The sequence below is a fragment of the Ochotona curzoniae genome, unplaced genomic scaffold (assembly GCF_017591425.1).
Source record: "Ochotona curzoniae isolate NIBS_2020 unplaced genomic scaffold, NIBS_Ocur_1.0 scaffold_2587, whole genome shotgun sequence".
Taxonomy (NCBI): domain Eukaryota; kingdom Metazoa; phylum Chordata; class Mammalia; order Lagomorpha; family Ochotonidae; genus Ochotona; species Ochotona curzoniae.
The window spans coordinates 7,407,820-7,432,543 of NW_024467096.1; the positions used below are offsets into that span (position 1 = coordinate 7,407,820).

Sequence of the window (24,724 nt, forward strand, 5' to 3'; positions counted from 1 at the left end):
GGTAGGGACAGCTCTCTTCCTAGTCTTCAGCTGGTCAGTACACAAAGGTGTGCACCTGTTACAAGCTTGGCATCAATTTGGGCCCTAGCATTCTGCATTGAGTAAAAGCAGCTTACACCCACCTGCTTGACTATCTACCGCTTCCTGCAGTGCCACTCCCACCCACTCTCTAACTGGAGAAGGCACGTTTTTGGCAAGTCCCATTGCCATTCTCTTGGGGCCTGCGCTGTGCTGGCATCAGAGTGGAGCAACTGGCTGCAGCCCAGAGGCCCTGTCAGGGCTGATGTTTCTATTCCTAGGGCCTGGCTGCCAACCAGGATGGCATCTGCTCAGGGTTGGGGCCAAGCACACTCTAATTGTCTTGCAGCCTCATAGCACATTGAGCCTATCAGTTGATTTTGTTTTTTTTTTTTTAAAAGTTACACCATGTTGATTAGTTTTCCGCCCTAGATTTGATCATTGGAGTTTTCCTTAAGGATAAGAAAGCTCAGAGAACCATATCCAGTCATTTCCTTCATGCCAGGACTTGAGTGGGAGGAACTAGAGGCATATTAAGGAAAAGCTGCCCTAATACCCATACTTAACACTCACTACCCCAGCTGCTTTTCTGAGCGGCACTGGCATTTTCCTGAGCTCTTAAAGAAATAACTGAGGGCCCTCACCCCAGGTGGGCGTCACTACTTCACTATGTAGTGGTGGGCAAATCTTTTCCTTGCCTGGGTGATAGCCTAAGCGTCTCTTATAGAGATAAAAATTGTAGCGGTGAAAGACTCAAGATCTGTGCACACACAAGGTTATACTGGGACTCTGTACTCTCTGTTCAGTTTGCCATCCCCCTCTGATAGCTTCAAAAAACCAAGTCTGATCAAAAGCAAATGAAAAAGTAAAATTCTCAGAGTGGGTCTGAGAAGAATGGAAATTTCATGAGCTTTGTCCATGTTCTACTCACTGTGGCTGTTGGGAGAATCAAATGAAAGTTGTGAGTTTTAAAATATTGGATTAATTACAAAATAGAGTTTCTTGTGTCACTGGCCACTTAATAAAAGACTACACTGAAAACCGATCAACTGGGCCCAAGCTGGCAAACCTTAGTTCTGAAGGAGCATAGGAAATGGGACCTATAGCATGACACAATAGATTATGCCTTTGCCTGTGGCATCAGCATCCTCTATAACTGCTAATTCAAGGTCTGACTGTTCCACTTCTGATTCACCTCCCTGCCAATGTGCCTGAGAAGGCAGCAGAGATTGATCCCAAATCGTTGGGTCCCTGGACCCATGTGGGAAAGCCAGAGCAAGTTCTTGGCTCCTGGCTCCTGGCCTCTGGCTTCAGTCCAGCCCAGCTCGAGCCTTTGCAACCCTTCGAGGGGTAAACTAGCAGATGCAAAATCTCTGTTTCTTCTTCTCTTTCTGTAACTTTGTCTTTCAAATAAAATAAATAAATCTTTTAAAAGAAGGAACAAAGAGAGCATGGGAAGCCCTAGAGAAATTACAAACCCATGTCTCATAGGTGCCTTAAGCTCAGCCCGTTCAAAACTAAGCAGGGGGAGAAGGGAGATGAAAATAAAGAAGAGACTAGGACAGAAGAGAGGGAGGACGAATCTAGAAAATCAGGGAAGAAAAAAAAAACAGAAAAGAAAAAAAAAAGAAAAGGAGGAAGATGTTCCAGTTTGGATACTACTTTCAGTGTTCCCCAAAGGCAGACCCAGAGTCATGCTTTATGGAGATGGAAACTGAACTCAACATGGCGTCTGGATGGTGGCCCCAGTGGGAGGTGCTTGAATCACCGGGGTTGTGTCTTTGGAAGGTAGTTGATTGTAAAAGTCAAAGTCAACCCACTACTCCCTGCTGCCCTGCTCACCATGCTGTCTTTCCTGTACACACACTCCACCATTGCCCTCTCCTGCCTCCCCAGATTCCCCAGCTGTCAACTTACCAACCTATGAGCCAAAATAGACCTCCTTCTTTGATAAACAACTTGTGCCAGGTATTTAGTTATAGTTGCAAGAAGCTGACAAATAGAAGGAAGGAGAGAGAAAACAGAAAAAGCAGGAAACACAGAAACAGAAAAGGAAGAAGCAGAGAATGCGAAGTTGAAACCCTGGAAAGACCAGAAGCAGGAGTAGATGCCCAAGATGCTAATGGCTAAAGCAGAAGCAGAATAAACTAGAAGCGGCAGAAGAGAGGTAAGCAGCTAAAAGACAGAGGAGGAGGAGGAAGAGAGGGAAGGTGAGAGAGGAGGATGGATTGGGGAAGAAGATACATCCATAGCCAAGAGAGGAGCAGCAGAAACAGGAATAAAAACAGCAGGTGCAGAGAAAGCAGGAGCAAAAGTCAGAACACAGAAACAGAGGCATACTCCAGGGTGGAGGCTGGGACCCCAAAGGGTAAGGAAGAGAAGATGCAGGGCTGCCAGACTGGCTGGGCCCTGTCTGCTCTCCAAATCCCAGTGTTCACCTACAAAAAGCCAGGCAAGCCACTATGATATCATCATTCTGCCAGCCTGGGCCAACAACAACCAAGCCCGAGGACCAGGCAGGAAAGGTTCCCAAGACACCTGAGGCTGAAGGAGTGAATTTCAACCAAGTACCTCTATGACCCAGGCACAAAGAAAACTCAGTTCCTGTGCTCCAAGAATTCGTAATCTGGACAGGGTGGCGCTAGTGATTAGAAAAGGCATGGATATTGCCAAGGCCTAGGATTTGAGGCATCAGATATTGGAAAGAGGTTAGATCACTAAAGGACAAGTGTATTCAAGTTACCTCTAGATTCAAGAATTGTTGACAAAAAATAAAATTCTGGCAAGGCTGTAGAAAAAAAGAAATCCTTATACAGTCATTATGGAGAACAGTATGAGGTTCAGGGACATGGGGGGAGCTAAAAATAGATTTACCATATAACCAGCTATCCAACTTCTGAGTGTTTATCGAAGCAAATGACATCAGCATCTTATGGAAACACTTGTACTTTAACTCTCATCTTTATAACAGCACTGTTCATACAACATTCAAGGTGTATTCAACCCAGAGTTTGTTAGCACTGAAATGGGTAGCACAGTAGAAAAAAAATGACCCAGGTATGGAATCAATGTGGCTGTTCAGTGGTGGGTGAAATGAATGAAGAAATTGTGGCACACTTGTTCAATGCAATGTTGTTCAGCCGTGGAAGAGAATGAGATCTTGAAATGTGCAGCAAAATAGATGGAACTGGAAATCATTATATTAAGTAAAATAAGCCAGACAAAGACAAATACCATATTCTCTCTCATATGTGGAAGCTAACAAAAATAGTCCATCTAAACGATGAAAGGTCATTATTAAAGGGGAAGTGATAATGCATGGAGGGTGGATAATAGATACCAAAACACAGTCAGATGGAAACGTCAAGTTCTGCTGTTCCATAGCACCATGAAGCGACAATGATAGAGAGTACTGTGCACTACATAGAGTAGCCAGACCAGAACAGAGGTGTTAGTGGCCTGCATACACAAAAAATGGAAAGAAGAGTTGAGTTTGATTGGTTTATACTACATATATGTGCTGAGATGTTACACTGTATGTCATTGTGAAAATTACTGCATTTCTGTGCATTGATAATGAACGACCCTTCAAAAAAAAACATTAAGAACCAATTCCACTTACCAAAGCATCAGAAAGAACGAAATATTGAGAAATAACTTCCACAAAAAAAGTGCAAAATCGGGCCCGGCTCAGTGGCCTCACGGCTAAAGTCCTAGCCTTGAATGCACCAGGATCCCATATGGGAGCCAGTTCTAATCCCAGTATCTCTGCTTCCCATCCAGCTCCCTGCTTGTGACCTGAGAAAGCAGCTAAGAATGGGCCAAAGCCTTGGGATCCTGCAATCGTGTGGGAGACCTGGAAGAATCTCCTGGCTCCTGGCTTCAAATTGGCTCAGCTCTGACCATTGGGGTTACTTCAGAAGTGAATCAATGGACGTAAGATCTTCCTCTCTGTATATCTGACTTTGCAATAAAAAATAGATAAATCTTTTTTTAAAAAAAAAAAAGAAGTGCGAAATCTATACGCTGAACACTAAAGAACATTTAACAAAGAAGTTGAGTGAGAATAAATGGAAAAAATATCTCATGCTCCTTAACTGGACAAATCAATATTTGTAAACTGTTCATTCTACTGAAAGGAATCTAAAGAGTTTGCACAATCTCTAGCAATGTTCCAATGAGATCTTTTTGCTGAAATAAAGAAAAATCCTAAAATCTATATAGAAACACCCACACCCGAATAGTTAAAGGTCAAAAAGAAAGGTAGATTGCTAGAAGCAACACACTTCCTGATTTCAAATGATATTACAGAGCTATGACAATCAAAAGAGTATGATGCTGCCATCAAAAAGATACAAAGAGCTTTGGGCCAGAGTAAAGAGACTGGAGATAAACCTTTACACATATGGCCGACTAATCTACAAAGCTGCCAAGAACACGCAATGGGGAAAGGAGAGTCTTCAAGAAGAGTGTTGGGAAAATTTCATGTCCACACAACAGGCTGGTGAGAAGTAATTGGAAAACACACGGCCAAGCATCTGTCTCCACAGCAAAGTGCCAGTGCTGAAGGAAGAGAGCAGCCAGCAGCACAGCACAGAGGCTGGCAGTCCTGGCCTGGCCAAATAGTGGGACTACCTCTCCCAGCCCAAAGTCTCACCCTTTGTAAAACAGAAACCCAACTTGCATTGTGTTCTGTGTCAAAGCTTAAAGCAGGGGCCAGTACCATGGTCTAGTAGGTTAAGCCCCCACCTGCGGCTGCAGCATCCCATAGGGACACCAATTGGTGTCCCAGCTGCTCCACTCCTGATCCAGCTCCTTGCTGATGGCCCGGGAAAGCAGTGGAGGATGGCTCTGGTCCTTACCTCCCTGCACCCATGTTAAGAGTCAGAAAGAGGCTCCTGGCTGTTCTCTTTTCTTCAGCCCAGTCTCTCTCTCTCTCTCTCTCTCTTTTCCTCTCTCTCTCAGTATTTCAAGTGAAAGTATTTTTTTATAAAAGGTTTAGAGTACTGCCAAGCACATAATGAATGACTCCTAGTTATTATACCAATATAAGACACATATAATAAGCACTTACTTATGTCAGATAAAACATTTGTGCTAAGACTTGCACAGACAGCAATATTTCTATTCTGAGCAGGTACAGAGGATGGCCTGGTGGGAAGGACAAGGCCCTCCTCCCTCTACAAGGTGGCAACACAAGGGACTGGGACCATTTTCCCAAACCAGTCTGGACTTTGGGCGAAGTCACCGCATCAATCTTCTTGTACCCACCTGGGTTTGCCACATGTCTACCGTCACAGCAGAACAGTGACTTTCCATCTCCCTCAGTGGCAGCCCATGCTGCCTGTCCCGCCCCTCCAATGGTGAAGCATCTTGGAAAATTCTCTGTGGCAAAACATGAGAGAGATGGCTATGGTGTCAGAGGTTCAAGGCTCTGGTGGCATCCTCCAAGGAGAATGACAGGAGCCGGTTCTATATGCCCTGTTAGTTACGTTTCAGGGGTTCTTGCTCCACCTTCCCTGGCCACAATTCCCACACAGCCTTTGCTGCTTGTGTTGAAATGACAGCCAGTCATGGCATGGAGGGAGTGCGGGTATCTTCACTCTCATTGGTGCCCTCCTCCCCACCCCCACCCCACCCCTACCCTGGGCTGAGCTTCTATAGAACTATCTCTGAACCCAAGGACCATGCCAGTGTGCTCACAACTACCCCAGGTAAACAGGCCTCCTTCAAGGGCAAATCTGATCATGACACACACCTGTTCAAGCTTCCCCTTGTCCTTAAAATGGAAAGCTTCCTGCCATGGTACAGCCACTGGTTGCTGTCAGGCCTCTTTCCTTGCCCAGCACCCGATACTACAGTCAAACCAGGCTTCCCGTCAACTTCTTAAATGTTCTCCAAGTTCTTCAAATTCTCCCCACAGTCCCAGGGCCTTTGCACAGTCATTTTCCATATCTGGAGCATTTCCGCTGCATCACTGCCCCAGTCACTCTTACCCAGCCCTACTCTTTACTCAGATCTCTCCCAACCACTGGTCATAACCACCTCTAAGAGAGTGTTTCCCCAAGCTGCTCCCTCCCTGGATTAGATCAGGTCTCCTGGTTCCTTGGGCTCCTGTCTTCTGCCTTCCTTTGTTTCACTTTGCACAGCTAAAATGCATAGAGAGAGAATTATAATTCTTTGTTTATTGTCTATCTTTCCCTATGGAGCTAAAACTCGAGCCAACGCAAAGGATACAACTGTTTTGTTCACATACTAACCCCGCCCAAAACCCTCTGCAGGGGACTTCTGGCAGAAGCTTAGCAATAGCAGCTATTGAGTAAGTGCTTGCATCTCTTCTACTGGATGCCCAGAGGGTAGGAAAGCCCTGTGGCATCAAAAATAGAGCACAGGAGTGGATGCCAGCCTTGCTGCCTTCCATGGATGCTGGGACTTGAAGCAAATCTGTTGCCCTCTTAGAGAGGTGGGACATCTGGTTTCTGTTCAAGCCATTTCTGTTTTCTGTTGCTAAGGCTCCTGATTCTAGACTCTTTCTTCCAAAGAGACATAGAAATGAGCAGTGAAATGGGACGGTCATAGAAGAGGATAAATATCCCCAAAGAAGTAAATCCTTGGGGCCAGTACAGTATCAGCATCAGAATTATCCTCCACCCTGTGGTGCCAGTATCCCATATGGGTGCTGGTTTTAGTCCTGGCTGCTCCACTTCTCACCCTGCTCTCTATTTATAGCCTGGGAATGGATGATTCAAATCCTCGGGCCCCTGTGTCCACATGTAGAGACCTAGAAGAGGCTCCTAGCTCCTAGGTTCAGATCAGCCCAGCTCTGGCTGTTGTGACCATTTGGGAATGAGCCAGAATATGGAAAATCTTCTCTCTGTCTCTCCTCTCTCTCCGTAAATCTGCCTTTCCAAATAAATAAACAAATCTTTTTTTTTTAAGATTTATTTTATTTTTATTGGAAAGGCGGATATACAGAGAGGAGAGACAGAGAGGAAGATCTGCCGTCCGATGATTCACTCCCCAAGTGAGTGCAATAGCCGATACTGTGCCAATCCTAAGCCAGGAGCCTCTTCAGGGTCTCCCACACCGGTGCAGGGTCCCAAAGCTTTGGGCCGTCCTCGACTGCTTTCCCAGGCCACAGGCAGGGAGCTGGAAGGGAAGCGGAGCTGCCGGGATAGAACCGGCGCCCATATTGGATCCCGGGTGTGCAAGGCGAGGACCTTAACCACTGCGCCACCGCGCCGGGCCCAAATCTTTTTTTTTTTTTTTTAAAGAGCAAATTCTTTTGCTCTCCTTTCTGTTGGAACATTTGTCCCTGGAAAGCGACTTTCAGAACCACAGCCAAATACATACTTTGCCTTCTGTAATTGAATTCTTGGTTCCATTACTTAAACCAGTAACCAAAATTTCCCACTGCCTCTCAGCAGAAAGTGGGCCTAAGCCACCAACAGGAGTTCTACAGGCCTGATCATAGCTATACTCTAACAACTGAATATAAGCAACTCTTTTAAAATAAGTCAGTTGCAGGGGCAGGTGCCATGGCGTAGCATGTTACTCCTCATCCTGCAGCTTAGCACCCATATGGACACCAGTTCAAGTCCTGGCTGCTCCATTTCCAAGCCAGCTTCTTGCTAATGACCTGGGAAAGCAGTGGAGGATGAGCAAAGACCTTGGGTCCCTACACCCACGTGGAAAACCTGAAAGAGGCTCCTGGCTTCAGACCTGCCTAGCTCCAGCCATTGCAGCCATCTGGGGAGTGAACCAGTGAATGGAATCTCTTTCTCTCTCTCTCTCTAATCCTTTCAAATAAAAATAAATAAATCTTTTTTTAACAAATCAGTTGCAATTGTTTATGTGTCAATGAATAAAGATTTTGGGCGCCTTAACTTTTAGGATCTCCTTTTGTCCTAGAACACATTTCTTCCCCCAATTAATTTTCACTCCTTCTCAATTCCTTTCTTAGAGCTCTAGAATTAGAATGTCTAGCCTTCTTTGGCTCAGAATGCAAAGCAATAATTATCCCACTTTGCTTCCACAATTGCAGCCTGTGTGTCTCTCATTTGCACACTTTATCACCAAACATCATCTAACTGCAACAGAGAAAAAAAAGACACTAAGGCAAGAGCACCACACTAGAAGGAATCAGATTCCAGTTCCACCCTGAACAAGACGTCTTCTTTGGAAACTCGCACTGGGCCGTGTGTCGTGTTTTACATGTGGAAGCAAGGTTCCTTGTCAGGTGTTAATTGAATGTGTGTTCCCTCTTGTTGAAACTAGCCTCTGAGAGGCCTGGAAGGCTGCCAGCAGCCCAGGCACCTGAGCACGACACTCAAGGACAGGGACTTGTGGGAAACTCAGCATCTGTCCATCTGACCTTCGTGGCAGCTTTCCTACTGGAAACCCCTTGGCTGTGAGTGCTATGTAGAGGTCACCAAAGGCAGACCCAGGCACGTGTGTATGTTCAAGGTCCTCTTTGCTTTTATGCACATTAAATAAACTAGAAGTGGGGGAGGCATTAGACTTGGCAGTTCAGATACCACGTGGGACACCTGCATCCAGTATTGAAGAGCCTGGACGCCAGTCCTGGCTGTGATCCCAATTATACCTTACTTACGCAGACCCTGGGTGGGGAGAGGGGAGAGGGTGGGAGGGGCAGGAAGTTAATAGCAGAAATAGCCGGGCCCCTGCCGTCCATGTGGGATACCTAGATTGAATTCAGGGTTCTTGGTTCAGCCTGGCCCAGCCCCAGCTGTTGTGGTCATTGGAGGGAGTGAAGCAGCAGATGACAGATCTCTTTCTGTCTGTTAGTCTGCCTTTCAAATTCACCTTTCAGACAATGTCTATGAGATCTTTCAGAAAATGCCTACAGGACAATAACCCGGGGTAGTGCCACATCTGCTGTTCTGTCAACTCACTCCAAACACGTCCCTGTCCTCATGCTTCACACCTGAAGAGTTCTTAACAGAGAGCTTTTAACAACAGAGAGCTTTTTTGTGTGTAGACACTAAGATGCAGACCAACCAAGCACCACCTCTCACGCCTGCACATTCATCTCCACAGAGCAATCCCGGCTGCCTCTGTGTGTCGCTTGCAAACTCCTTCTCCCATGCTGGGCGGGGGGAGTCACATCCCTCCTGGTAAAGTGGGATGTGCCAGGGGGAAAAATCAACACAGCATTCTCCAAATGCTCAAGTGTTTATTGCCAGGCTTGTTCTCTTTAAGCACGGCATGGGTAAAGGTTTCCTTTGTTTTGTGTTTTCATATCCTCTGCCATGCCATCTCGGGTGTTGCCAGGCATCAGATGGAATTTTAGCAGGCTAGGCATTCTTGGCTGTATGTAACAGCCCACCTTGAAACAAAAGGTGACCAGCTCCCTGTCTCCCCCACCCCCACTTCCTCCAATGCTTTCCCCCTCTCTTTTTTCTCTCCCACCTCTCTCTTCTCCTTACTGCTCTGTCTGCCTACACACACACACACACAGAGTGTGTCATTAGGGCAGCTGAGGGCATTTGGAAAAAGAAATAAGCTAGCATGCTTGTAGGCGCCTTTCATGCCTCCTTCTCAATGCATGTAAAACAGCTGTCTTCATAGGCTCACGACCCAGGCTCACCTGCTAATGCTGCGTGTCTAGCAGAGCTCTGTGGTTACCATCAAGTGTAGAGAGGCTGGGTTCACGGGTGATTTGTATTCCCACAGAGCACAGTTACCTGCTAATGCACGGAGTCTCCATCTGGAAAGCAGAGGAAGTGATGCTTAACACAGGCACAGGGGAGGTATCAGTCGGTGAGCAAGCGTTTCTTGGGCCCCTACCAGGTGCTTAGCCCTGTGCCTCAAGCCATCCTATGAAAGAGCAGAGCTGTGCCATGCACTTAGGTGGGCAAACCTCTTCACTTTTCTGAGCATTTGTTGCCTCGCCTGGAAGATAGAAGCAATAATAGTACCTATCTCCAAACGTTGCAGGGAGGACTGATGGAGAACATTGATAGAAGAGCAATTTGTCAGTACCCAGCTCAGTCCAATCCTGGTCCATGGTCATGGTTGGTGTGGATCTTTTTTTTTTATGATACAATTCCACAGGCTCTGGGATTTCCCTTATGCCCTCCTCAAACTCCTTCCCTCTACTGATTTCCCCCATTTTTTAACAATAGTATAGTCTTTCATAAGTAGCCATAAGCCCATCATTGTGCTATCTAACTGTATCCTGACATAGCAGGTACAGACAATGGCAGACAATCCACCCTCCTATTATCAAGATATATTTAAGAGTTTTATTGCAAGTCCATCTTTGGTTTGGAAGTAGAGATGCATATTGCATTGTATCTTCACATGTGGATATGATAGTGTCTATTACACATTTACTATACATTCCCATAAATGAATAGCCATACAATAAAAACAACAACAGGAATAAAGTTTTAAAAATTAAAATACAAAAACCCTCAAAACACTGTGAGTTAAGTCACATGCTACTGAATAACCAATGTGTCGATAAAAGGACAAAGAAAAAAATTCCTAGAGAATATATGACCGATGAGACATTGAAGAATTTAATAAAAGAAACTATTTTGAAGAAATGAAAATAAAAGCAAAAATAACTAAACCCATGAGTTGCAGCAAAAACAATATTGAAAGGGTTGTTGTTCCTGTATTTTGCATGAAGCCTTCCTTATATCAGAAAGAATATGGTATTTGTTCTTTTGGGATTGACTTTCTTCACTGAGCATAACGGTCTCTAATTGGGACCATTTGGTTGCAAATGGTAGAATTTTATTCTTTTTTAATAGCTGAGTAGTATTCCATGGAGTAGGGTTCTGTGCCGTAACCTGGAAGCTAAAATCCTTGTCTTGAATGTGCCAGGATCCCATATGGGCACTGGTTCATGTCCCAGCTGCTCCACTTCCCATCCAGCTCCCTGCTTGTGGCCTGGGAAAGAAGTAGAAGATGATCAAAAGCCTTGGGACCCTGCACCCATGTGGGAGACCCAGAAGTCCCTGGCTCCTGGCTTCAAATTGGCTCAGCTCCAGCCACTGCAGCCACTTGGTGAGTGAACAATGCGTTATCACCTCCAGGGCACCACTCTGATCCACTCATTTCCTCCCACCTGGATTCCGTAGTAGCTCTGAGTGGTCCTTCTTCCCCACTGGCCCCTCCCCTCAAGGCTGAGGCTGGAGTAACCTCAGTAGAGGATAAGTCAGGCCAGACCCACTCCACCCTCAGAAGCTTCCAGTAGGGCTCCCACATCACTCAGGTCTGATACATCTTGCAAGATCCAATGGGTCCTCGTTACGTCTCTCACGTTGGCTTCTCCTCTCCCATTCCCTAGTCACACCAACTGCCTGCTCTTCCTTAAGCAGACCAGGCATGCCCTGGCCTCACGGGTAAGTGCTTGGGGAGGTCAACAGTTTTCCCCCATCCAAAGGCAGTAGAGCTCTTCCCTTCTGCTCTGCAGTGACTTTAATCACATACCTCTTCCTAACGTCCCTACATAACCCTGTGCCCACTCCACAAAACTTCCGAGTCCCCTTGCTTGCCTTGTTTGGTGCCACAGCATCTATCACCCTGCTGGCAGACTCTGTATTTTACTGGCCTACTTTGCTTAGTGTCTGTCTTCCCCTTCTCCTGTGGGCAGGGATCTTGGTTACTACCCTCAGGGCAAAACTGTGTCTGGCACCTAGGGAGTTGGACAGGAGTGGTGTGATCCGAGCTGTGGCTCGGAGAATGCATTGTGTGGCCTAGGAGTGGGTGGATCAGTTGGGGGATGATTGATTGCGGCTAGAAGACTATTTCAGTAGTGCGAATGAGTGTGATGGGGCTTGAACCAGGGGAATGGGATGACAGATGAGGTTTAGGAAGTATTCATGGGGTTGGTTGTCGCCGACCTGCAGCGACAACTAAATAACGAGACACACTCTTGAAGGTCTGGGAAAAGCCGAAACCGCAACCGGACCCCTTCTTGCCAAAAGCGGCTGCTTTTATACTATTTCTCCACTGCTTTTCCCCGTTCTTGTCCGCATACTTTTCTCTTTGTAGGTCTTACTGCTTTTGTACTGCTTTTGTACCCGTCTCTGCTGCTCTTCACCGTTCTTGTCCCCGTACTTATCCTTCCGTAAGCCTTATTGCTTTTGTACCTGTCTCTTTTACCCCGTTCTTCTCCCCCATCCGTCATTCTTCTCCCCAGTCCTTCTTCTCATCCGTCATTCTTCTCCCCAGTCCTTCTTCTCCTCTTTATTGCTTTTTGCAGCTGCTTTTTTTTGACTTTTTTTTTTATTATTATCACATTTTTGACAATCTTTACATAGCTAAAAAGGGTCAAGGGCTATAAGAAAGTGGGTAAGACTATTATTTCCATATTGTTACCTTCATGTTTAAACGGGGGTATTAAGGGAGAAGACCCACCCAATTTCCCACCCTTCCCAGGTCCCACATGTAGGGTATGCTCCGAGGTTCTTGCTCAAGTGGTTTTGATAGTTCAACAGTTAGGAATCGCTGACAATCTTGCCACTCCAAGCACTATGAGGTCTTTGAAGAATCCACTGATTGACATAGTCCATCATAGAGTCTCCGTTTGCCCTGTATTTTGCTGACAACATATAGCTGAGATGGTTGATTGACCTGTTCTGTCTTCTCTCTTTTCTTGGTTAGGGTTCTGAGTCCAGCATTTTGATTGGGGAGATCTCCAAAGACACTTTGTCTGAGGTGTTCTCAGACCAGATTCTTGTATGTACTAGCAAGTACAAGGCCCAGCACAGTCCATCGCCCTGATCAGCTAGTGGTTGCAATCACAGGGTTGGTTCTGTTTTCAGCCCCGACTTTCACTGGAATCAATAGGTGTTGCAGTCCAGCCTGGTTCTACCCAGCACATACTCGGCCCTCGCATAAACTAGTGGGAGCTGCAGCCTAGTTGGAGTGACCCACAATAACCCCAACCAGGCCTGCCCCCTACCCTGGTTTGCCAGTATGTGTAGCAGTAGTCCAGTCTGTCCCACAGCCCATTCCACCCCAGCCCCTGTACTAGTTTTCGTGCCCTCCCATGGAAGTGGTAACCCAAGAGGGAGGAGCCCACTATTTCCCTCCCAGGCCTCTCCCACTCCTGGATTGTGCTCTCTCCAGGTAGTTCTGTGGTTTGACTTGACAGAACTGGCCCCAGTGCCAGCTTCTGCCAGCTGATGCTGTGGCTAAGCCCAAACAACCCTCACCCGCTCTAATTTTGTTTGCACCAGTAGGAATAATCAGCCCAGCCTGGCTTTTCCCTGATCTAGACCACCTGAGGCGTACAGGTGTTGTAGCCCTGCTTAGTCTGGTCTGCCCCTATCCCAGCTCATGCTCCCCAGTGGGAGTAGCTATCCAGCAAGGGAACCAGCCCTTATTCCCCTGCCGGCTCTGCCCCCTCCCTTCCTGGTTCTCACGCTTGCTGGTTGGGCACTGTGGTCACTTCTGGCACAGGCAACCTCACCCTGGCATTCCGTATTGTGCACTGGTCTTTGTTGTGACTGAACCTAGCTCACACTGTTATGGTGCTTGGATTTGCCAGTGGATGACTTGAAGATTCAGCCTGGTCTTCCCCCGACCCATGCCAAATGCATGCCAGTGGGTAGCTTTCCATGGCCTTTCCATGGGCTGTTTCCTATCATGTTTCTTGCGTTTACCTGCCGGGTCTGTGTCCTGCCAGAGGAGTTGTCCAGGCTCCTCCATCAGAACCTCTCCCAATGCCAGATTTTGCACATACCAGTGGATCCATGAGCCAGCCCTACTCAGTTCATCTCCTGTCTTAGCAGGAACAGTTGCTTTTCCTGCCTGGCCTTCAACCCAAACTGGTCCTTGCTGTTGGATATTTCAGCCCAGCCATGGCTCGTCCATACCCACATATGGCTGCTTTTATACTGCTCTCCACCAATCACTTCTCCCTGTGGTTCGTCTTGGCATTACCTGATAGGCCAGTAGCAATGACAGAATCACAGCGAGGGCATCAGCCTATCCCTGTGACTTCCTGTTTATCTGATGGTGAGACCAACCCCACCTCCTGGCCCTGGGTCGGCTGCCAACCTACAGCAGCCTTTCCTATTCCTATTCCTGGGAGCAGTTCTGGCACCCCGCTCCCCACCGTTGGTGCTGTGACATTTCAGACTAAGCCTCTGTCTGCAGTGTCAGCATCCCACATGGGTACAGCTTCCAGTCTCAGCTGCTCCACTTCCCATCCAGCTGCTTGCTAATGTTCCTGGAAAAGCAGCAGAGAATGGCTTAAGTCCTTGGGTCCCTGCACCCACATTAGAGACCCAGAAGAAACTCCTGACTCCTGGCTTTGGACTGGCCCAGCTCTGGCCATTTGGGAAATGACCCAGTCAATAGAACATCTTTTTCCATGTTTCTCTCCAATCTCTGTAACTCTGCTTCTCAAACACAAATAAATAAATAAATCTTCAAAAATGCATTCAGGAAGCAAGTGGAACAGTTATAACAGCTCATGGAAAGAGGAAACACAAAGCTCTGCATCTTTCCCTTGGAGGACTGGAGTGGTCAGGTTCGTTACCTGGGACCAGGAAGAGAGAGGGAAGGCACGCTACCTCTAAGGGAATACATGTAGGCTTATTCCTTTCCTGTGCCATCTACATCACACACACAGCCAGGTGCACGCCTGCACACCCATATAATATATCTGGCAAAAGTGTGCAATCTTCAAACTCCATTCCTCCACTGCGCCACACTGCCAGAGTCAGGCCAGATATCTGACTCCAAAGCCGCTGCCTTCAAAAGCCACCTGTGCCAACCACAGCTTCATTTCACAGCAACGACAGCACACTCCAGATGGCCAGGTTCTCAATCACTTTTTAATTAAAGGAACAGCTGATCCAGACCTGGCTCATTCAGCATCTCTCTCGCCAGGCCTTTGCATTCTGCATTGATCTTTGCCTCCGGCCTGCTGAATCACTAGCCTGTGCAGCTCAGCAAACATTGCTCCCATTTCTACACGGACTTTGGGCCAGTAGACCACATAGGGTTTGGCTCTGTCCCTTGATATACAATGTAATGTTGCTTCAGTCTCCCTGATGACCTGAAGTCAGGGATTGGTAATCTTGTGAGCTCACGTATTTTATGAGCCTTGCTAACGAAGTCATAGTTGTGTTGGTTTGTAGAGGTCCTTTAAAAGGTGACTGTTACTTATTGGGGGATGGTGACTGTGGGTCTTTGCAAGAAACCAAGTGGGTGATGTCATGCAGGTGGTGTCACATGCAATGGCCCACAGGAGGATTAAGTGGGCAGTGCAAACCAACCCAGGTTTTGCTCCCCACTCTGTGTGCTTGTGGGCCTCTCACCTCCTGGAGGAGGTAGCTTGGTTGGATTCCTACAAACGTGAGATATAGGCAGTAGGGACCTACTTCCCACTGGTTGGCAGTGGTGTGCGATAGCATCACTTGTGGTCCTCTGTATAATGGTTAGCACAGCCTGACTTCAAGGATGGACATTGCCCGCTGCTCTTTGAAGCAGCGTTACTTGCTGTACTGTGTCCTCCAGCACCTCACAAACAGCACAATTCTTTATTATGCACTTAGGAAAGCAGGAGAAGTAATATAAAGAATGATTGCTGAGCCTTGGCTGGAGAGGCTGTGCCGACCTGAGTCAATGTCCAGCTGAATGCTTTACCTTATTAGGCATTTCTTAGCCAGGTCTCCTAGCCCCCGGGGTCACCAGGCCTTGCACACAGTTGCTTGGGAAACAAGTGGCTCTTCCAGTGCATTGTATTAAGCCCATGGGCTCACCAAGGACTCCTGTCTTACAAAAACAAGGGCCTTAGAATATCATAGCCAAGACTTGGCATTCTTGTTGCCCTCCCTGCTGACCCATGCCTTAGGACATGCCTTAGGACATGCAGAAACTGTCTTGGTACTCTTGGTACTGAACTCAACCCCAGATCCATTTTCAATACTGCAGCTAAGCAAGCAGTCACTAATAAGGAATTCAAGAGCTTTGCAAGGGCATGAGGGGGGAGGGTGACAAAGAAACACTAAAACCCTATGTCCTCCTGTCTGGTCCTTCCCAAGGGTTTGTATGATCAGATACACATGTACAAAAACAAAATGGCAGCAGAGATGTGATGTCTTAAAAAAGAGCCTGCAAGTCCACTCACCTCCTTCAGGATGGATGATGTTTCACTCATTGCTCCCGGATCTATGTCCACATCGCAACTGGTAGCTCATATGACAGTGGATAATATCCCCTGCTCACCACCTTAGAGCCCTGGAAGCTGTTTGATCAAGTGGTATAGCGGGATCAACAGCAATTCAGAACTTTGAACTATCAAAACCACTTGAACAGGACGCTTGCAGCATGCCCCACACTGGGAACCCTGAGGTGGTGAGGAGGCTGGGTGTGGCTATTCCCCTTATCTCACCCCTTCCCTCAGACACAGGAAGGAAAAGAGAGTGTAGAAACAATGACCTTACCCACTTTCCTCTAGCTCTTGATCCTTTTGCAATCTAATCAACTATGTATAAATCATCCAGAATTTTAAAAAATTTAAGATTTTATTTATTTTCATTGGAAAGGAAGATCAGATTTATTTTCATTGGAAAGGAAGATCAGATTTATGGAGAGAAAGAGAATCAGAGAAAGATCTGTCTGCTGGTTTACTCCCCAAGTGGCCACAGTGGCCAGAGCTGAGTTGATCAAGAACCAAGAGCCAGGATGTTCTTCCCAGTCTACCACAGAGTCCCAAAACTTTGGACCACCCTCTGCTTCTTTCCCAGGCCACAAGCAGGGAGCTGGAAGGGAAGTGGAGTAGCAAGGATATAAACCTGCACCTACATGAGATCTGCTGCATGCAAGGTAGGGATTTAGCCTTTGAGCCATCCCACCTGGCCCTAGACAATGTTTCTTGAAATTGCTCCATGCCAGGCAATGTGTTTTGGACTCCAGAAAAAAAAAATCAATCTTATGGCATTGACCTCAGACCTGTACTGGGAACTGTTCCCTCCAAAATAGCCTTTTTGCTTATCTGTTCCCCCATTTGAGTGTGTGAGTGTATGTGTGCACCCCAATGTTTTCACTTATGTTCTTGAATTCACATTAGTCATTTGAAAGTTTCACTCCATGACCTGGACTCTGCAGGTGCTTCTCTCCATGCTGTGCAGCCCTGAGTGCACACTGGAGGCAGCCACGGAGCACCGAGCATCCACAGTGGCATGCAGCACTCTACGTGGCCTGAATCAACATCTCTGGGATGAGACCCAGGCATCAATACATTTGAAAGCTCCACAGGTGCTTCCGGTGGACCTGGGTCAAAATCCCACACAGTCAGTTTCTATTCCCTAAATGAAAGCAGGCAGATGCTCCTCCAGAATTCTGTCGATTGTGAAGGAAAGCTCCCAGGGTTATTGCCACAAGCTCAATCTCAAGGAAGTGCCACCATTTTGTTCAAAGAAAAGTAACTTGAGTCTCCAGGTCTTAGTTAATGAAGTCATCATGTAACAAGGGAGAACTCTTCATGGAGCTGTTAACAGTTTTAACTTCCAGAAACTGTCAGGCTCTGTTTGGTTCCTTCTCCTTGGCACTTGCTGGAGAAGTAAGACTGTCTGGAGAGCAAATATTTCCCCATGGCAAGGCCCTGCCCTGAGGGTGGCTGAGAAAGTGACACATAAGTGACTGTTCTGTCCCCTACCCCACGCCTCCTTGTATGTCAGTTTCCTCAGGCTTCTGTCACAAGGTACCCTGACCAAACACTTAACACAGCTGGCATCTCTTCTCTCACACTTCTGGATCCTGGATGTCTGAAACAGAGGTTTGCATGGGATCATGCTCCTGCCAAGAATTCCAGGGGACATCACTGCTTGGCTCTTTTCTAGCTTCTGCAGATGGCCCACAACGCCTGTCACTCCTTACCTTGTGGCTGCCTCACTGCCATCCCAGCCTGTTGTCCCATGGCCTTCCTCCCTTGTGTCTCTGGGTCTCTGCGTCTTTCTCTCATTGTTTTCATGTCCATCCTAGTGTGGTGGACCTCATCTTAGTGTGATGGCCCTCATGAAGATCTTGTTGGCAAACAAGGTCGCACTGACAGGTCTCAGTGGCAGGTCAACCCAGGATGCCTTATAAACCACTTGCAAAGAGTCTTGTTTCCTGGTCCTGAGATGCAAACAGTGGAGACATCTGTCCAGCCTCTTTGCAAATCGATTTAGATACTGAGCCCTTCTGGAGGCTATTAGAAAGCAAGCTATGTACCCAGGGTCAAAAGAAAACAATGCAGCTAATTAGATTGGCCTTTTGAATGTTCTTAAGCCAGCAAGATGAAAAAGACAAACATTGTGCTTTTGTTTTATTAGATTTCATTCCACATTTTTACCATGAGGTTGCTTCCATGCCTGTTTATAAATAGCGAATGCGGAATATTTAACATGCAATGAAATCATTTTTTTCCCTAATGAAACCTGTCATACACACACACACACACACACATACACATGCACACGTGTGCACCTGAACTGAATATTACTGATTTTGCCAGATGAACCTTAAAACTAGTCATTTGGAGGATCTCAAAGAAGCACAAAAGGGTGCCGCACTGTTACTCAAATTCTGGAGAAATGATCACAGAATATCAATTGCTCCTGCCTCATCTACAATTTCCTTGGGCATAATGCAAGGCAGGCTTTAGGCGCATTTATTGTTTGTGTTGCTCTTCAGCCCCAGACCCCAAGTGCATTCACACAATTAAGCCACCATTAGGCTTTGGATAAACGCTCCTAGTTCTCCAGGGTTCTTAGGCTGGCCTTGGAAATTCACTACTCCCACTTCTATGTCTTCCTATCATTTGGGCTGTCACCTTGGAGATAGCACAGCCCACATGGGCTTCTCCCTGTGAAACAAGGTCCATGATCATTGGCTATGGTCCATCAAGGAAACTACCATAACTTACCCTCACAGCCAAAACATACTGGCTCTGTGTTCAGAAAGGCAGCATGCAGAATAGGGCAAAGCGTAAGGAAAGAAGGAAGGAACAAAAAACACACATAAAACAAGGATTGCAGGCTCTAAAGTTGGATTGCCTCGATTCAGTTCTTAGACCCATTTATATGAGGCAAGATACCTGACTTCCTGTCTATCCCTATAATAAAGGCAGCACTTGCTTTATGGAGCTGTGTGGAGGTAACACAACAGTGGATGCCGCAATTGCCAGACACTTGGGGTGTTTGGTCCAGTGCATGAATCTACAGTGTGGGACATCCACAGCCCATATAGGAGTGCCTGGGATTAAGACCTGGCTCCTCCACCTCCAATTCAGCTTTGTGCTAATGACCTGAGAGGCAGCAGATGATGACCCAAGTGCTTGAGTTCCTACCATGCACGTGGAAGATCCAGATGGAATTCCGGCTCCTGATTTTGACCTTGCCCAGCCCTGGCTGTTGCAGAGAGCAGGGGAATGAACTAATGGATGGACAAGCTCCTTCTGTTTCTGTCTCTATACTATTCAAAGAAGGAAACAAACAATCTTTACAATGAATGTTATCCCTCATGCTGTTGAGAGTCCAACTCAACAGCAAAGTTCATGGTTACCTGGATCAGCCTCTTTATAGTGCATGCTAACAGAAAGAAATGGTCTGATTGATTAATGATGCCTGCCTTGGGTGTGGAAAAGAACAGTAGTATAAACCACATAAAACATTTGCCATTCCTGTGGGAATCATGCCAGGTTCACCACTTTCATCCCAAGGTCCACTTCCAATGCTTTGCATGTGTGTTGCTAAATAATTCACTTGTAAGTGTTTCTTACTGTAGTGATGTTAGGCAGGAGGTGAGGGAATAGGAACTAAAAGTAGGTTCAGAGCTTTGGACAAACTCTGTCTCCCAATATGTGTGAGTCAGACTGTGTGTTAGTCAGCTTTCCATCACCGTGGCAAAATACCTGAAAGCAGCTCCTCCTGAAAGAAGGCTTACTTCAGGTCACAGCTTGGGAGCTTCTCGGTCCAAAGAGGAGTGGTGCTGTTAGCTGAGCATCTACTGAGGGTGTTCTTGCTGACAGAATCCCCAAAGCAGTGCAGAGCATCCCATGACAAGAGGGTGTGCCGACTGTATGGGGAGTAAGTACCATATAGCCCACCAAGAGGTAGAGAGGGGAGTGGGACTCAACTCCTGCCTTTATAATCGGGCTTCTCTCAAGAACTGCCTTCCAAGGCTGTATCCCTCAAAGCCCTAAAGACCTCCAGTAGGCGTGTCTCCTAGACCCCGGCATGGATTCTGTTCAGACCTCTTAGCACCATCAGTTTATGATGTATGGATTAACTATCTGTGTGAGGCCAGGAGTCATTTTCCTATTCAAACCATAGCAGATACAGATGCACCAGCTGATCGATCCCAGCTTTGAATCCAACTGGGCTGAGTGTGAAAGTGAAGCAAGCTTGGAAGCCTAATGGGCTAAGACTGAAAAACCAGAGGAGAAATACTTTGAAAAGAAGATGCCCAGATCCTTCCTCACAGGATCTAATGTCTTCGGAATAGCCAGGAGCCCTGAGCAGACCTCAGAAACAGAAGAACAGTAAACTTCCTTCGGGACTCGGGAGGGGATCTTTCTCTGGTCCTTACTTAGTTCCAACTTTGGATCACCACCCTCTCTTGCAATGACCATCAAGGTCGCTCTGGATCCTCCCCACAACCCTCCCAAAAAATTAGATTACATAGACAGAGACCAATAAGGAAAGCTTAGAACCAGACAGGAAATGGTCAGCTTGGACTCACACATACCTTACTAGGTAGGACACAAAGATTAGTTACTCCTCACTAAGGCATTGAAGATTTCTCTGCACACCACCCCTAAAACTGTTTTGTGCCTCAACACTGATTGACAATCCTAAAATTCACCAAGTTCAGTAAAAATTATGCTCCAACACTATAAACTGCTAAATACAAAAATGAATATAGACACGAGACAAGTAAGTAGTACCCTATAGCCATTTTTTCCTTTTTTTATTATTATATTTTTTACAATCTTTACATAGTTAACTGGGGTAAAAAGGTTCAAGGGCTATAAGAAAGTGGGCAAGACTATTATTTCCATATTGTTGCCTTCATGTTTAAACAGGGGTATTAAGGGAGAAGACCCACCCAATTTCCCACCCTTCCCAGGTCCCACATGTAGGGTATGCTCCGAGGTTCTTGCTCAAGTGGTTTTGATAGTTCAACAGTTAGGAATCGCTGCCAATCTTGCCACTCCAAGCACTATGAGGTCTTTGAAGAATCCACTGATTGACATAGTCCATCATAGAGTCTCCGTTTGCCCTGTATTTCGCTGACAACATATAGCTGAGATGGTTGATTGACCTGTTCTGTCTTCTCTCTTTTCTTGGTTAGGGTTCTGAGTCCAGCATTTTGATTGGGGAGATCTCCAAAGACACTTTGTCTGAGGTGTTCTCAGACCAGATTCTTGTATGTACTAGCAAGTACAGGGCCCGGCACAGTCCATCGCCTTGATCAGCTAGTGGTTGCAATCACTTGGGGTGGTTCTGTTTTCAGCCCCGACTTTCACTGGAATCAATAGGTGTTGCAGTCCAGCCTGGTTCTACCCAGCACATACTCGGCCCTCACATAAACCAGTGGGAGCTGCAGCCTAGTTGGAGTGACCGACATTAACCCCCAACAGGCCTGCCCCCTACCCTGGTTTGCCAGTATGTGTAGCAGTAGTCCAGTCTGTCCCACAGCCCATTCCACCCCAGCCCCTGTACTAGTTTTCGTGCCCTCCCATGGAAGTGGTAACCCAAGAGGGATGAGCCTACTATTTCCCTCCCAGGCCTCTCCCACTCCTGGATTGTGCTCTCTCCAGGTAGTTCTGTGGTTTGACTTGACAGAACTGGCCCCAGTGCCAGCTTCTGCCAGCTGATGCTGTGGCTAAGCCCAAACAACCCTCACCCACTCTAATTTTGTTTGCACCAGTAGGAATAATCGGCCCAGCCTGGCTTTTCCCTGATCTAGACCACCTGAGGCGTACAGGTGTTGTAGCCCTGCTTAGTCTGGTCTGCCCCTATACCAGCTCATGCTCCCCAGTGGGAGTAGCTATCCAGCAAGGGAACCAGCCCTTATTCCCCTGCTGGCTCTGCCCCCTCCCTTCCTGGTTCTCACGCTTGCTGGTTGGGCACTGTGGTCACTTCTGGCACAGGCAACCTCACCCTGGCATTCCGTATTGTGCACTGGTGTCTGTCGCGACCAAACCCAGCTCGACCCACACTGTTCTGGTGCTTGGATTTGCCAGTGGATGACTTAAAGATTCAGCCTGGTCCTCCCCTGATCCATGCCAAATGTATGCCAGTGGGTGACTTTCCATGGCCTGTTCTAGGCTGTTTCCTATCATGTTTCTTGCACTTACCTGCCGGGTCTGTGTCCTGCCAGAGGAGTTGTCCAGGCTCCTCCATCAGAACCTCTCCCAATGCCAGATTTTGTGCATACCAGTGGATCCATGAGCCAGCCCTACTCAGTTCATCTCTTGTCTTAGCAGGAACAGTTGCTTTTCCTGCCTGGTCTTCAACCCAAACTGGTCCTTGCTGTTGGATATTTCAGCCCAGCCATGGCTCATCCATACCCACATATGGCTCTCACATGGCCCGGTAGGGGCTGAGACCTAGCCTAGTCCATCCCACATCTACCCTGGTCCTCCAGGACATTAGAGGATGTTGGAGTCTGGCCCGGCTCGGTGCATCCAATCCCAGTCCACATTTGTGTCAAGGGAGACTACAACCGTGTCCCGTTCAGAACACAGCCCCCATTCCGGACCACACACCCCTTGGTGAGAACCTCAACCCAGCTAGGGTTGTCCCCTTAGCCCCCCAACCGGGCCTGTTCCCAGCCATAGATCATGCGTATGCCAGTGGTTGCTCTGACTCAGTTTGGCTCAGTCCCTCACCTGTCCCGACCTCTGCCTTAGACACTGTGACTTAGTGTTCCTGGCTCATGCACACCAGTAGGTTCAAGAGCCTTGCTCAGCATGACCTGTGCTCCCTCCCGGTCTCCAGTTTCACTCATGGGCTAAGGTTTGCTCAGTCCTGCCTGGCCCACCTGTTCCATTACCAATTGACACATTACCCAGCTGTTGGAGCCACTTTGCCTAGCTTAACCAACTCCCAGGTGTGGACCACATGTTCACCAGCAGGAGCTATGATTCGCCAAGGGAGTTTCCCAAGTTCCTCCACTTGATCCACTCCCAGACCCAGTTCTCATAGATGCCATTGGATTTAGGCCAGGTTCCAGCACCTGCGATGTCTGGCCTTCCATTTGGCCTTGTATGAGCTGGTGAACATTGCAGCCTGGCTCACCCCACACCCTATTCAGGATGCACATTTGGGTGCTGCTGCCCTGACCAGTCCAGACTGTTGGGGGTTCCTTTACCTGTGGTTGATGGTCGGCTCCTTGGTCACACCTAGCTTAGTCCATCACTACCCCATCTCTTGAGCTAACCAGTGGGGCTAGAATTTCTACAGGGTTTGGCCCACACATCCCTCACAGAATCTGCCCCCGGTATGGTTCTAGTGCTAGTTAATGTAATAGCCCTGCCTAATGTGACCTGTCTGCTGATCCATCATCATGTCAGGTAACAGGATATGATTCTGCTGGACAAGCCCTGAGCCATACCTTTTGCATGGACTGGTAATTGGTGGTCATCATTGTTCAGTGATTATAAGTTTTTCAAAGAAAGAGTTACTGCCATTGGGGATCTTTACGATTGCTTCACATCCTAGAAGCACAGTGGATTCAACCTGGATCTACCTAAGCAGCGATTCAAAGAACCAAAACCCTAGAGCTCCCCAGCCAGGCAGCCAGCAGGCAGAGCCTGGCACCAAATGGAGCACTGGCCGTCCGGAGACAGCTCACCACGTGCACATGGTGGCTGTCGTCTGGGATCCAGGCATGAGACGCCCCATCCTGAGACCCACCAGCAGCCAGGAGGCTGCTGGAAGTTTAAACTCCCAGACCCAAGGTCGCGCCCCTCCCCAATCCCATTCACCGCCCAGTGAGGACAGCGGGTGGGCCCCAGACCTGCCCAGTCATGGAGTCCACCCCTCTCGGTGTACTCACCCCAAGGGAGCAGCTCCCAGAGCCCAGGCAGGCCCAGGGTCAGCTCACCACGTGCACATGGTAGCTGTGGTCTGGGATCCAGGCATGAGACACCCTGTCCTGAGACCCCCCCCCATAGCCATTTTAAGGAGTATAGAAACCAGTTGTGTATAAACTAAAATTGAAATGTCAATGAAGTAGTCACAGGATGTGGTTAAGAACTTGCATTTTCTAATATTGGTCACTCAATACCATGTCAATTAACTCCATAATGCTGTAAATTATTGTTGATGTTATTTTGTGGCTTTTTATTGGATGGGATGATATTCTGCCAGCTCTGTTCTCAGACCAGAGATGGTCTCCCCTAGAAACTGTTGAATTTACCTGGACAATAAGATGCTGGACTCTATGCATGGTACATGCTTGCAATGGAAGAATCATGAATGGATTGGAATTCCAACACTGCAACAAGGTGGAGGAATCCACCATGAGAGGAGGGCTGGGCAGGGTCTTGGGGGAATCTCAAAGCCTATGAAACTGTGTCATAAAATGAAATGAAATTTTAAAAAAAGAAAAATACTTTGAGGAAGAAGTCACAGCTATCCCAGCTTTAGCACATCAAAGCCCATGGGGCTTAGCTGACGCTAGGCCCTCTCTGGCCCTCAATTCCCTATTCAAAAAG

General features: G+C 47.4%; 2 long non-coding RNA genes across 2 annotated transcripts; one reads left to right on the forward strand and one right to left on the reverse strand.

Annotated features, from left to right (window-relative positions):
- Window positions 1–9,194: 9,194 nt before the first annotated feature.
- Window positions 9,195–9,879, reverse strand: LOC121171200. Its single transcript, XR_005886098.1, has 2 exons — window positions 9,829–9,879; window positions 9,195–9,748 (listed from the first exon to the last, which is right to left on the reverse strand). It is a non-coding gene; the product is annotated as an uncharacterized LOC121171200 (long non-coding RNA).
- LOC121171201 lies at window positions 9,739–24,101 on the forward strand. The gene is made up of 3 exons (XR_005886099.1): window positions 9,739–9,876; window positions 15,234–15,238; window positions 24,091–24,101. It is a non-coding gene; the product is annotated as an uncharacterized LOC121171201 (long non-coding RNA).
- The last annotated feature ends 623 nt before the right edge of the window (window positions 24,102–24,724 follow it).